This window comes from Monodelphis domestica, chromosome 3 (genome assembly GCF_027887165.1).
Source record: "Monodelphis domestica isolate mMonDom1 chromosome 3, mMonDom1.pri, whole genome shotgun sequence".
NCBI lineage: Eukaryota > Metazoa > Chordata > Mammalia > Didelphimorphia > Didelphidae > Monodelphis > Monodelphis domestica.
In genome coordinates, this window is record NC_077229.1 from 494,775,585 (window position 1) to 494,789,724 (window position 14,140).

General features: G+C 36.5%; 1 protein-coding gene across 10 annotated transcripts in view; it reads right to left on the reverse strand.

Annotated features, from left to right (window-relative positions):
• HOMER1 (homer scaffold protein 1) overlaps positions 1-14,140 on the reverse strand; it is a 169,126-nt gene that overhangs the window by 153,351 nt on the left and 1,635 nt on the right. The window lies entirely within an intron of this gene.

Sequence of the window (14,140 nt, forward strand, 5' to 3'; positions counted from 1 at the left end):
TCTCCCTCTCTATCTTAAATCTTGTCCCCATACCTAGGAGTCTGAGTACACATTTATGTTCCCTCAAATATAAGAAGCTCCCAATTCAGCTGGCTCAACTCAGACAACCTATTCAGCCCTCACCTAAATTACGCACAAAGACATTTTTGTACCATTGATCTTGCTACCCCTCAAAAGTGTTCCATTTCTGGGACCTTCAAGAACTCCAAAATTCCTTTCTCCAATAACAATTGCCTTTCATTCCATTTCTCCTTACACTTTAAACCTATTCTTTGTCCTCCTCCTCAGTTACCTGCAATCTCTCTACCTCTCAGTACTTTGTTAGACCACAACTCCTGCCTCTGGATTCCCAATTCCTCCCTTCTCCTTCCCTCCTTGACAATCTTTTGCTGAACCAGTTCAATCCTATACCAACTTCTACTTACCTTGGTCATTCATTCTTTTGCTACTTATATATTGCTAAGACCCAAGCTTAGACTACACCCACCATTTGCCTCCAGTCCAACTCAGATGCTGTCAAACACAGACAGAAGTCAAGAAACCATACAAATGAGTTATCTATACACAAAGCCCTCACTGTAGCAAGGTAATTCCTTTACTCCCCACTGATTCTCTATCTCATTCTCTCCAAGTACTTTTCCAAATATTTTCTTCTCTCCTCAATATCAATGCAGCACCTCCTCCCCACACTCTCAGCTAGAATCCTCATCTCATATTCAACAATAGTTGAGGCTTTTCACTAAGACCTTCTTCCTTTCCCTAAATTTCACAATCCCTTTACAAAACCCCCACCATTTTTTTATTCCCTCCAATCAATGATAGAGGTAGCCTTTCCTTGACAGAGCCCACAAAAACCCTTCCTCTTATCTTTAAAAAAAAACTCTCACAACTTTCCATCCCTTCTAATTATTGTCATATCTTCTACCTTTCTTCAAACTCCTTGGAAAAGACATCCATACTGACTTTTCAGACCTTTACAATATGATGTCAAATTCATTATTCAAATAAAACTACTTTCTCCAAAGCTACCAATGATCTCTTAATTGCCAAATCAAATAGTTGTCACAATCTTCATCCCTTCTCAACCTCTCTCTCCTAGATAAATTCTCTTTTCTGGTTTTGCAGGACATAGGTGTCCCTGGTTTCTCCCCTTTCTCGGTATCCTTTGTTCACTCATCACCCGTCACACCTACTAACTGGAGGTATAGCCTAAGACTGTCCAAGGATGTTTTCTCTTCTCTCTATATTAACTTGGTGGCCTCAGGAACTGTTGTGGGTTCAATAATGATAACTATGAAGATGACTTCCATATATATGTACAAAAATATTTATAGCAGCTCTTTTTGTAGTAGCAAAGAATGAGAAACTGGGGAGATGTCCATCAATTGGGGAATGGCTAAACAAATTGTGGTATATTGGTGATGGACTGTTGTGCCATAAGAAATGATAAACAGGATGATTTCAGAAAAACCTGTTAAGACTTGTATGAAGTGAGGGAAAGTGAAGTGGGCAGAACTGGAAAAACAGGTACATACGAACAACAATATTGTACAATGATCAACTGTGAAGGACTAAGTTATTCTGAGCAATGCAAGGATCTAAGACACCTCCCAGGGACTCATGATAAAAAATGTTATCCACAGCCATAGAAGGAATTGCCAGAATCTGAATACAGATTGAAGCAAAACATTTTTCACTTTATTTCCTTCATAAGTTTTTTTTAATATATGCAATGCATGACTTCTTCAAAAGCATGAGGGATTTGGAAATATGTATTTCATGAAAGCACTTGCATATCCTATATCAGATTATTAGCCATTTGTAGAGGAGAGGAGGGAGGTGGGGAGAGAATCTAGATCACAAAATGTCAGAAAATTGTTAAAAATTATTTCTACATGTAATGGAAAAAACAAAATAAAAATTTAACAAGATAATAATTTGAAGAACTGTAAACTCTACTGTATCTACTTTTTTCCTGAGCTCCTTTCCCACATTACCAACAGCCTCCTGAACGTTTCGACTTTGATTTGCCATAAGCATCTCAAAAACAAGTCCAAAACAGAACTCACCCTTTCCCTCCCAAATTCACTTCTCTAAAAAAACTCCTATACTCATTATTTATGGCACCACCTCCCATTCACCTACTTTCACAACCTGAGTGTCAGCTTCAACACTTCTTTCAATCAGGTTTTTTAATTTGCCATTTCTTTCATCACAACATATTTCTTCTATGTCCTCTTTTCTCCAGACATATAGCTATGATCCTAGTTCTGGTCCTCATCATCTACTGTTTGGGCTAATGCAATAGTCTTCTCACCCATCTCCCTGATACATCTCTCTCCTTTCCAGTCCATTCTCTACTCAGCTACCAAAGTGACTTTCCTAAAGTTTTGGTCTGACCATGTTCATTTCCCAATTCCACAAACTTCAATAGTTCTTTCTATTAGCTCGAGGATCAAATGTAAACTCCTGTTTGGCGTTTAAGCCTCTTCACTTCCTATTTTTCTGCTCATCTTACACATTCCTCCCTTCCTCACATTCTAAAATCCAGCCATACTAATTTATTTGGCATTACACACACACACGCACATAATGACACTCTTCTGCTTTTTTTATCCATACCTTTGCCCTGTCTCCCCACTCCTGGAATGCATTCCCTTCTTTCTACTTCCTTCTCAAAAACCCTGCTTCCTTACAAGATAGCTTAAGCTCTACCTTCCAAAGGAAGAGTTTCTCACTCCCTCTAGGTGCTAGCGAAACTCTTCCAAAATGACCTCACATTCATTCTGTACGTGTTATGTGCATAATTACCACAAGTCTCCCCTATTAGAATATAAGCTTCTTGAGAGGAGAGACGGTCTCACTGCTGTCTTTGTATTCCCAGCACTTAGTACAACGCACAGCACATATCCAGTGTTTAATAAATGTGTGTGAATGGATCAAAATCTATTCATGAGCTCTATGGTTACATAGCTTTTTAGTAAAACTTGAAATAGTTCAATTCTTAAAGAGTTAAAAATGTACTTATATCAGTACTGCCTGACTGTCCCTACAGAATGGAGACTTTCAATAGGAAAGTGACTACTGAGTTATAGCCTGATGTATCCTCAGACTCTGAAGTGAACTCAAGAAGTTCTGTGGAGTAAATGGAAGTCTTTCTGAGCATTTAAAACATCTTGTTCATTCCAGAAATCTAATGAATGGTATAAATCACCCAGACACTCTGCTGTGTAAGTCATGGGCCATAAAATAGTTTAGATGACAGACTGTGAAAATAGCAGATATATAAAATGGGGGGGGGGGGGAAACGGGACACATCTTATCCAACTAAAACACTGTTTCATTTCCAAGTGAGCAATTTTCAAGTAATGGATACTGTACATAGCTAACTTTTAGCAAAATTTCAAAGTCTTTTCAATGTATTCTTGTGGATAGGGATGGAGAGATATGAGCTCAATGGTAGCATAATTAATATAGATTTTAAACTAGCACTAGAACCAAATAATGGTCATGAATGGTTCCATGTCAATTTTGGACGACATGTCCAGTTAAGTGCTCTGAGAATCTAGTCTTGGGATAATCCAGTTTAAAATCTTCACTAATGACAAAAGTCCAAAATGGTATGCTTATCAAGTTTCTAGACAAAGGTAAGAATTAAAAAGGCCCTGACAGGATGAAGGACTGAGTAAAGACACAACAATGAGGCCAATATTTCAAAGAAATCCCAGCATGAAAACTTCCAAGAATATCATTAACAAAACTGATAAATTCCAGACAAAAGAAAAAATACTCCAAGCATCCAGGAAGAAATAATTCAAATATCAAATAACTACAAGAAGGATTTATTCACTAACACTTTAAAGATGCAAAGAACATAAAAGGAAATATTCCAAAAGACAAAAGAAAAGATCTACAATCAATAACTTACCTAATAAAATGGAGTATCATTCTACAAGGGAAAAAAGAGTCCTCAATAAAACTCAACAGGGGCACACAATTAGGCAAGGGCCAAATCTCACCTGCTACTTTTTTTTTTTGCATGACCTGTGAACCAAGAAAATTTTTTACATTTTTATTTTTAAAATATAAAAACTATCCTTAATTTGAAGGGCAATTAGGTGGTATTATAGATAGAGTGCTGGCCCTGAAATCAGGAAGATGTATCTTTCTGAGTTCAAATTTATTTACTAGCTGTATGACCCTGGGCAAGTCACTTAACCATGTTGGCCTTAGTTTTACCATCCATAAAATGAGCTGGAGAAGTAAATGGCAAAGCGCTCAAGTATCTTTGCCAAGAGAACCCCAAAAGGAATCATGAAGAGTCAGAAAGGGGCAGCTGGGTGGCTCAGTGGATTGAGGCAGGTCTAAAACAGGAGGTCCTAGGTTCAAATCTAGCCACAGAGAGTTCCTAGCTGTGTGACCCTGGGCAAGTCACTTAACCCCCATTGCCTAGCCCTTACCACTCTTCTGCACACAGTATTGATCCTAACATGGAAGGTAAGGGTTTAGAAAGAAAGGAAGGAAGGAAGGAAGGAAGGAAGGAAGGAAGGAAGGAAGGAAGGAAGGAAGGAAGGAAGGAAGGAAGGAAAGATCAGACAAAACTGAAAAAACAACAATAAATTCTTAGCTTGTAGGCCATACAAAAACAGGTAGGAGCTGAATAAAAATAGGTAGTTGGGGGGCAGCTAACTGGCTCTGTGGATAGAGAGCCAAGCCTGGAGTGAAGAGATCCTGGGTTTAAAATATGGCTTCAGACACTTCCTACCTGAATGACTCTGGGCAAGTCACTTAACCCCAATTGCCCATCCCTTACTGCTTACTGATTCTTAGTATTTATTCGAAGACAGAAGGTAAAGAGGTTTCTTTTAAAAATAGACAAGGGACTATACAAAAAGGTACAGCTGGCTATATATTTGAACCTCCATTTGTTGACTCCAAAATAGAAAATTTTCAAGGATTGCTAATTAAAAAGGGGGAGCTGAAAAGGAATTTTTAAATATAAATATGAAAGTCAAGAGAAAAAAACAGCAACTACAAATGAACAATCAAAAGAGACTTTATAAAGACAGACTTTATATTCTAATGGAAAGGGGAGAATGTTCAAAGGGTTCTTTTAAAATCCTATTATCACAAGAGGTTATAGAGGTAGTCGATTGAGACAAAAAAACCTATAAATAGTCTTTTAAGTTTTAAAGATGTCAGGGAAAAAAGAAAAAGAAGTGGGATAGAGGATACATCAAGGGGAAATGGGAAGGAAAATATGAGTGAACTTAAGACAAAATCAGGTTGTAGAACTATATGCAAACATGGAAGGAATGAAGGGTGTAAGCCCTTGAACTTCATTTCCATCTCAACTGGTTCAAGAGAGCAAAACATAAACATGGACACAGAGTTTACCTAGTTTCAAGAGAATTCTCAAAAAGTAGAAGTATAATGCAAGCAGTAAACACATCAGGGCATGTGGGTAGCTCAGTGGATTCAGAGCCAGGTCTAGAGACAGGAAGTCATGGGTTCAAATCTGACCTCAGACACTTCCTAGCTGTGTGACCCTGGGCAAGTCACTTAACCCCCAATTGCCTAGCTTTTACCACTCTTCTGCCTTGGAACCAATACACAATATTGATTCTAAAACAGAAGGTAAGAGTTTAGAGAAAAAAACTAACATCAATAAAAATTTTTAAAGAAATATCAGAGTTGGAGAAAGATATATAAATATATAATATGCATGTTTATGTATAAAACATAGAATATAGACATTCTATATGTAATTTGTGGTTAGCAACTGGAGGAATAGCTAAACAAAACAATGGTACATGCATGAAATGGAATTTATTATGCCATAAGAAATAATGAAATGGACAGGGTCAAAGAAACCTGGTATGATTTATATAAACTAATAGGGAACACAAGTTCTATAATACCATCATTATAAAGAAAAATAACTTTGTAAGTCTTGAGAACTGATCAACACCACGACCGTCCACAACAGAAGACTGATGATAAAGCATACTACCCATCTCCCGAAAGAGAGGAGATAGTTTAAAGGAACAGAACAAGACATATTTTTAAACATGATGAATAAGAAAAATTTGCTTTGTTGGGAAATGCATATGCTACATGGATGGGGTTGAAAGGGGAGATAGGAAAGAGAAAAAAAACTTGTTAATTGGAAGACATTTGACTGAATCTGGTGAGATGAAATTTAATAGATAAATGCCAACTTACATTTGGATCAAATGAATCATTTTTGTAAATACAAGTTAAGGAAAGTATGGCTAGAGTGCAAAAAAAAAATCTTGTGAGAATACTAAGGCATTATATGCTTATTAAGATATTTCTCCCTTTTCCATATATATAACTGTATAAAACCAGATATTCTTCAAATCAACAAAAATAATATATCAAAACAGACTGGGGGGCAGCTGGGTAGCTCAGTGAATTGACAGCCAGGCCTAGAGATGGGAGGTCCTAGGTTCAAATCTGTCCTCAGATACTTCCTAGTTGTGTGACCCTGGGCAAGTCACTTAACCCCCATTGCCTAGCCCTTACCACTCTTCTGCCTTGGAACCAATACACAGTATTGATTCTAAGATGTAAGATAAGGATTAAAAAAAAAAACAAAACACAGACTGAATACAGAAGCAGATAAGAGAATCCATTTGTCTTTAAGTCAGACAGAGATTTGAAAAAATAAATTAAGCAATGTTATTATTCTCACTAATTTTTTTGTTTTGGAAAAGAAAGAAGTTTTGTTTTTAAAATAACTTATTTATGTTCTTATACAATGGGTTTATTATTTTAAAATTATTAACTAATATTTTGAAATCTAACTTTTAATTCCTAAAATGGTAAATATCAACAGGCACAACCTAAATAAAAGTTTTTTTGAGCCTTCAATAATTTTTAAGAATATAAAAGGGTCCTGAAACAACGCTGACCTAGAAAATTAAAGATCAAGATGTATGCTTCTGAGATAACACTAGATTTTCATTTCGGATAGTCCAAAGTCTCAAATGCACTAGATGGCTACAAAGGAATCACTCTCAACCCTTTCTTTTGTCAGTCATTCTCTACTGATAAGGATATTTCAGGTCATCAACTTAACCCACTTCTGTGTTTACCAAGAAAAAAATCACAAATTGAAGGGATGTCCATCAATTGTGGTACATGTTGGTAATGGAAAACTATCGTGCTATAAGAAATGGTAAGCAAGATGATTTCAAAAAAAGCTGGAAAAATTTGCAGGAACTGATGCAGAGTGAAATAAGGAGAATGGGGAGAACACTGTACACAATAACAGCAAAACTGTATGATGATTATCTGTGAAAACTTGGCTCCTCTCAGCAATGTACTGATCTGAGATAATCCTGAAAGACTTATGATGGGGAATTCTATCCACCTCCAAAGAAAGAACTGTTGAGAGTCATCTTTCACATCAGTGTATTTTTTATTTTATTTTGGAGTTTTGGTTATATATGACTTTGCTCTTACAACAATGACCAATACAGAACCATGTTTTTCATGACAATAAAAAAAAATTTAAGTGGAAAAAAAAGAAAATAAAAGAATCACAAGTGTCAGGAGTCTTAAGTTTGTAAAGTTTGAGGATAGTAAAGAGCAATCTGTATGTCTTCCATTACTTTACAAGTGCTATAATAATATTCTGAAGTTTTCTATTTGATTTAAGGTGGTATGGATTTGGAATTTAGAATATTTGCAGTTGTTAATATTATTACTATTTTACTACATTGAATAAAAGCGGGCCCTATTGGGTTTTTGCACAAAGCTGTCAGTCTCTCTCTCTCTATGACAGAGTTAAGGAAGTCAATTGGCAAGACAAAAGTCAGGATGACTGTAGATGGCAATGGATGATCTTGGAGTCTTCAAAGTCTGATCAGACTGTTAAAGTGCTACACAGTGACTGCTTCAGCTGCCTTCACAGCTGTTGGGAACAAATTGTTCTCATTTACTCATTCCACCAGAGGAAGTCTTCACATGCTTGGAATAGACATCCCCATAACTCACTGAAAGGTTGGAAACCTGAGCTGATTATACGAGGGCGTAGTCAATGAGCATGCTACAGCTTCGTGCAGTCACAGGTGACAAGTAGCCACCAAAGGTGGTTGAGCAGCCCTGAAAAGAGCTCAGCAAGCCCTTACACCAGAGATGCTAATCCTTCAGGAATACCTCACATACCCTAAAAAGAACATTGGCCTTGGTAGTCAGGAAATAGTTTTGATTCTAACTCTGTAACTAATTCTGCTATGTTGGACAAGCTGAATTCTCTGGATAAGTTGAACTAGATGATCTCTAAAAGGTCCTTTCCAGCTATGTGATATTAATATAATGAACTGTTTACAATTCCTATAAGTATTTGTAAAAAGCATTCTAGGTGAGTAATCACAACTCACAAAAATCAAAACAAAACAATAATATCTCATTATCAATATTAATAGCTGACATTTAAACATACCATGTTTGCAAAACACTTGATTACATGTGCCCTTTTTTGATATTTATAATAATTCTTTGAGACAGAAACGCAAGGATCTGACTCTGGGGAGGAAATATCCACATCAACGAGTCTTTTCATCTTATAGAAACTTCCATATCTACCAAGTTACAACACTATTATTATTTGCTGCCCTTTATAGTTTATGCTCTACTTCCGAGGTAGAGCAAAGGAATGCTTTACCTGGGTGGCAGCCTTCACAAGAGTTTCTTTCTTAGACTAATTTTTCTTCCCCAGGTAAGCAAGAAGGAATAACAAAAAAGGATAGAATAATGCTTTAGCAAGAAGGAGCTAGGAGAGGGATGGGACACCAAACAGCAAAGTGATAGGTAAAGTGATAGGTAAAGAAGACTTAGAAGCAAAGCTTTAGGCAGGTTCTATCCTTTTAAGGGCTTTTAATTTTACTACCTCTTAATGGACAAAAAACACTGGAGGGAGCCATGTATTCTACTTTCTAAGTAAATGGGAAAAGGAAGAACCATTTCCATATCTGAATCTTGCCAGAATCACTAGCAGAAAGCAATGGGTAAAATTCACACAGGGAAAAAGGAGAATGAAAGATCATCTCTAGTCATAGAATATTCATGAGGGAGGTTATATATGTGTGAGAGAAGAGGGGCACAGGAAGGATTTGATATTACTGGAGGGTTGTAAATTATTGGGAAGGGTGAAGGGAGAAACTAACTCTTTGAGAAAATTAAGGTATCAGTCATAGACTGCACTGAAAGAAGACAATAAAAACCCAGTTCTTACTCACTGCCACATAATTTACAATTAACCTTATTTAAAAATATAAATAGGTTCCTTCCTTCCTAGTCATTGGTAAGCTCAGACCTGGCATCTCTCCTAGTCCCTGTACCTTGGACACAAAAGTCTTCAGTAAATATTGAATCATATGAAACAGTTAATTCTGGACTATCCACCTACACATTAAATATCCATACTGCCATTTTTTTTTTGGTCTTGACCTATACTCTTTTCATTTTAGGCAGTTCTCATATTGGAAACTCCTTCCATTGACATATACAGGTAATTTTGTAGAACAGTCTTTAGAGAGCTGTCTATGGTACTGAGCGGTTAAATTATTTGCTCAATCACACAACCAAGTATGTGTCAGGTTTGGGGCAAGTGACAGCAAAGGAAAGGAAAATAAGGAGACCTATTAGAAATCAATCCCTCTTTAGAGAAAACCAAAGATTAGTGGGAAAAGATCTATTTTAAAGGGAACTTACTAAACAGCAATATACTCTGATTCTAGGGCTTTCCAAGAGTTAACAGAGATGTCTTCAATTGGCAGGAATGTCTGTCCTGAATCATATCATTCTTATTTCCAAACTTAATGGCAGTATTTTTTAATATCCTACCCTTTACCAAATTATATTGTAGATTGCTGTTTGTCCTTCATTTTCAAAGTGGACTAATGCCATTGTAAGAGTGATTTCTTGATTTGCTCTTGAATCGGATTTAAGTGAAGCAAAGTTGCACAAAGTCCTCAGCCTCATTCTCTCTTCCAGAGTCATTGGAGTCCAGTGGCAAGACAAAGGTGGGGAAGACCAGGATGCAATGGATGACCTTGGTGTCTGCTTCAAGATGGGGGGAGGGGGGAACATCTCAACATATAGTTAAATAAATCTAGATGTAAAGTCAGAGGAAAAGCACAGCATGAAAAAGTTTTAGACTTTCTAACTTCAGAGCAAGCAGCCCTCTATCATCTAGCTAAACCATGCTGTCTCTTGCTCATGAAGTGCAAGCTATAAAAATCTTGTTTCCAAATCTGACAGTCAGATTATCTATGGTTGTCTGCTTAATTGCTTGTTTTGCTGACATTGCAGATCAGTCTTATTCTTACTCTGCATATCCCAACAGGGAAGTCCTTATAAAGATGTATATGTAAACTGAGTTGGGTTGGGATTTTTTCCCCACATGGGACATGGGAGGTGAGAAACAATGGCTCTGCTTAGCCAGGTATTTTCATCCCTAGAAGGGCTGTCTATTCAGAGTAGGTTGAAAGGAAGAAATGAACAGGCATATGGAAAGAAATACTCGACAGCTGCCCCACTACTTCTCAGCCAGGTCTTCAAAGTTTCATTATTGGCTTAGAAGGGAATTTGTAACTCCCACAAACCCAAAATGGAAGTATGAAGGGAAAAAAGCCACCACATTCCAAACCAAATATAAAATGCTTTTTAATGATTAGCACCATTGAGTCTTAGGCATATCTGTGGTCCGAGTATCAATAATCAAGGACTGACTATTAACAGATGGGGCAATTGATAAAAACACATGAATAGTGTTGAAAAAAGGAGCCACAGGGGCAGCTGGGTAGCTCAGTGGTTTGGGAACCAGGCCCAGAGGCAGGAGGTCCTGGGTTCAAATCTGGCCTCATACACTTTGCAGCTATGTGACCCTGGGCAAGTCACTTAACCCCCATTGCCTACCCCTTACCACTCTTTTGCCTTGGAACCAACACACAGTATTAATTCCAAAATGTAAGGTAAGGGTTTAAAAAAAAAATAAAGGAGCCTCCTTGGTAACAAATGGGCATCCTTGTAGCGATGGTTTTCAAGGGCATATACTCACTTTACTGCCATTCTTTTTAAGTCATGTTTCTCACTCTGGATGACATCGGTCTAAATTTTGGTTTAGCAACAAAAGGATCTGAGGAATTCCTTCTTTCTCTTTTAGTGAGTGTCCTAATCCCTTTGCTTTTTTGAATACAGCCATAAATGTTGTGGAACTGAGATTTAAACTTCTGCAAAGCAGTGAAGCTTCTGTCCCAGGGGCCATAGTTTCTGGCTAGGTTTCCACTCACTCTTCCCTCTAAAGTGAAGACAAGACACTAAAAGCCAAAAATGTAAGGCAAGGAGAGGTGAAGGTTTCCAGATGTAAACCTTAGCACTGAGGGGATTCAGGACTCCACTCAGGAAAGAGGAATGAAAAGGGAAGAGAAGCAGAAGCTACAATGGTAGTAATCCTATAGAAATACAAATGAGGGAAGGAGTTTCTCTAATACAGCCTAATGGAGACTTACAGTTATAGGCATCTGATGAGAGTCATGAAATAATCTTTATCTCACCCTGATTGCAATAAATTCTCCCAAAACATCCATTTTGTAAGCCAAGAACTTACATATGAAATAATCGTTCAAGTTTTGTAAAGGTTTTTTAAATTTTTTAATTGACTATTCATACTCTCTTACTGGGAAAAATGTTATTTCTATATAAATTGGTAGCACTTTGCTGGCTGTCTAATTGTATTCTAATACTTTAAAAGGGACTCTCCTACACTTCCTTTGGTGAAGATGAGGCTTTAGAAGGCCTATCTAAGGGGAATCTTACTTTTTTTTCCTTTTTAAGTAAGGCACAGAATATAAGCACTTTACACATTAATACTTTCATTGCACCCACAGCAATAAAAGGCATCAACAGTGCATGTATCATCCAAAACAGTCCAGCTGATTTGTTTGTCTTTCATTTCCAACATCTTCCATGAATTAAATTTTGCTGCTGAAGCCAAATGAAAAGCCAGAGATTACACCTATTTTCCTTTCCCTTTTCTGTGTCCCCCCAAACACCTACTTGCTTCTTTTTGCCAAGCTTTCTTTCATACAGTCACTTTCATAATTAAAATGAAGGTTGTAGTCATATTAAGCTTTTACATATAATTTCAAATTATAATCAATATAAACACAATATCAAACACTTAACCACATTAGCAAATCTAGGTTATGATGTCAAAAGACATGATCATTTTTGTACAAATTCAAAAAATTGTGCACCATTGAGTTCAAGATGTATAACTTTTAATATGATCCATTACTTTCATTCTCAGAGAGCTGAGTTTATACCTACCTAAATATAAGCATCTAGATGGTTAGGAATAAAAAACTTGAGAGCCAGGACTTGCTTCAAGTTTACACAGCTAGAATGTCTTATTCCTAGCCCAATAATCTTTCCACTACTCATTGGTGCCCTCTCATTCCACTCTAACAAAGGAAGAAGTCTAAATAAATAAATAAGTATCAAAGCCAGTGAAACAAGCTTGCAAAGCAATAATTTCAAACTGTCCTTTTTAAACTTCCTTCAAGGTTTAAGATCATCTATTTAAAGTTGTCACCCTCTTTGGAATTAACCCGACTCAGCATATTAAGACATGTAAAATTATGTGTAGCATATTGGATAGAGCTCCAAGCCTAGTCAAGAGGATCAGGGTTCAAATTCACCTCAGACAATTTCTAGCTTCATGACCCTGGACAGGTCACTTAACCCCAATTGCCTAGCCTTTGCCCATCTTCTGTTTTAGAATTGATACTATGACTAAAGACTTATCTTTAAGTCTTTTTAAGGTTTTTATCTTTAAGGTTTTTTAGAAAAGAGTCTGCTAAAAACAATGACAACATAAACAGAAAAAATAAAACAAAAATAAAACTGACTGCTGAGTAATTGTAAAGACCAAGTTAGAAACTACACAAAAGAGATATATGAATGCCCCTACCACACTTCTTTGTAAAGGTGGTTCACTATGGGTATAGAACACAACCCACACTATCAGACTCGGCTGCCATTTGTTAGTTTTCCTAGATTTCCTTGTCTTGCTTTTCTTTTTATTAATTCTTTTTTATGTGGGATGGCTCTCTGGACAAGATATATAGGGAAATCAAAGTGATATTAAAAATAAAAAGTAGCAATGCAAAATGTTAAAAATAAAAATTAGTCTAATTTAATATCATATCATTAGGCTCCTGGTATTTGGAGGTTGGTTCCAATAGTCTTATTGGTAAAAATAATCAATATTCAATGGAAAGGCAAACTGATTTTTCTTACTACTCTCACACTCCCTATTCTAATGTGAGAATGCAGTTGTCAGGAGAGGAGCTGCCACTCCATTTGTCCTCCAACATGCTTCAGTCAGAAAAGAAGGAATTCGAAGGAAGCCATTTTTAAGAAGCTTTTATTTTTAAGAATTTGAAATACTAGTATCCTAATAACATTAAATCAAATCACTTTCAAAATATATAAGCTGTAATTATATTTCCCAATTACTGTTGTTAAAAACATAAAAATGTGATTTTAGAGAATATAACTATATCCAAAAGAAATGCATTTTTGGGGACCCCACTAAGGATACAGAAACTGCCTTGGGGATAGGTTAAGGGAGGTGGGGGAAAAGAATAAAATAATTATAGACAAAAAGGACTTTAGAGAACATCTAGTCATTAAGAAACTGAAGTTCAAAGAGATTAATGTGGTTAAACTGATTGCCCAAGGTCATCCAGGTAATAACAAGAGTTGGTACTCTCTAGAGAGCTAGGACTCTTAAGGTACCTAATCCATCTTTTTTTTTTCCATTAAGCCCTTTTCCTATTGCACAAATAAATATTTTCCCTACTACTCTTGTAAGTAAAAGTTTTTAAAATCCATTGCTGTTTCCAAATGAATGAGGGACCAAGTCACTGAACTCAACAGAAAGATGCTTAAAATTAATAAATATTTAAAATTCTAGCTTTAGAAAAGCATGACCTGAAATCTTTCTTTAAAGACCAATATGTAGTTTTAAAAATGCAACCGTTTTTATAGGATGCAAATCAAGTTTTGAAAGTCTTCTGCTAAATCCCTTAGACATATATGT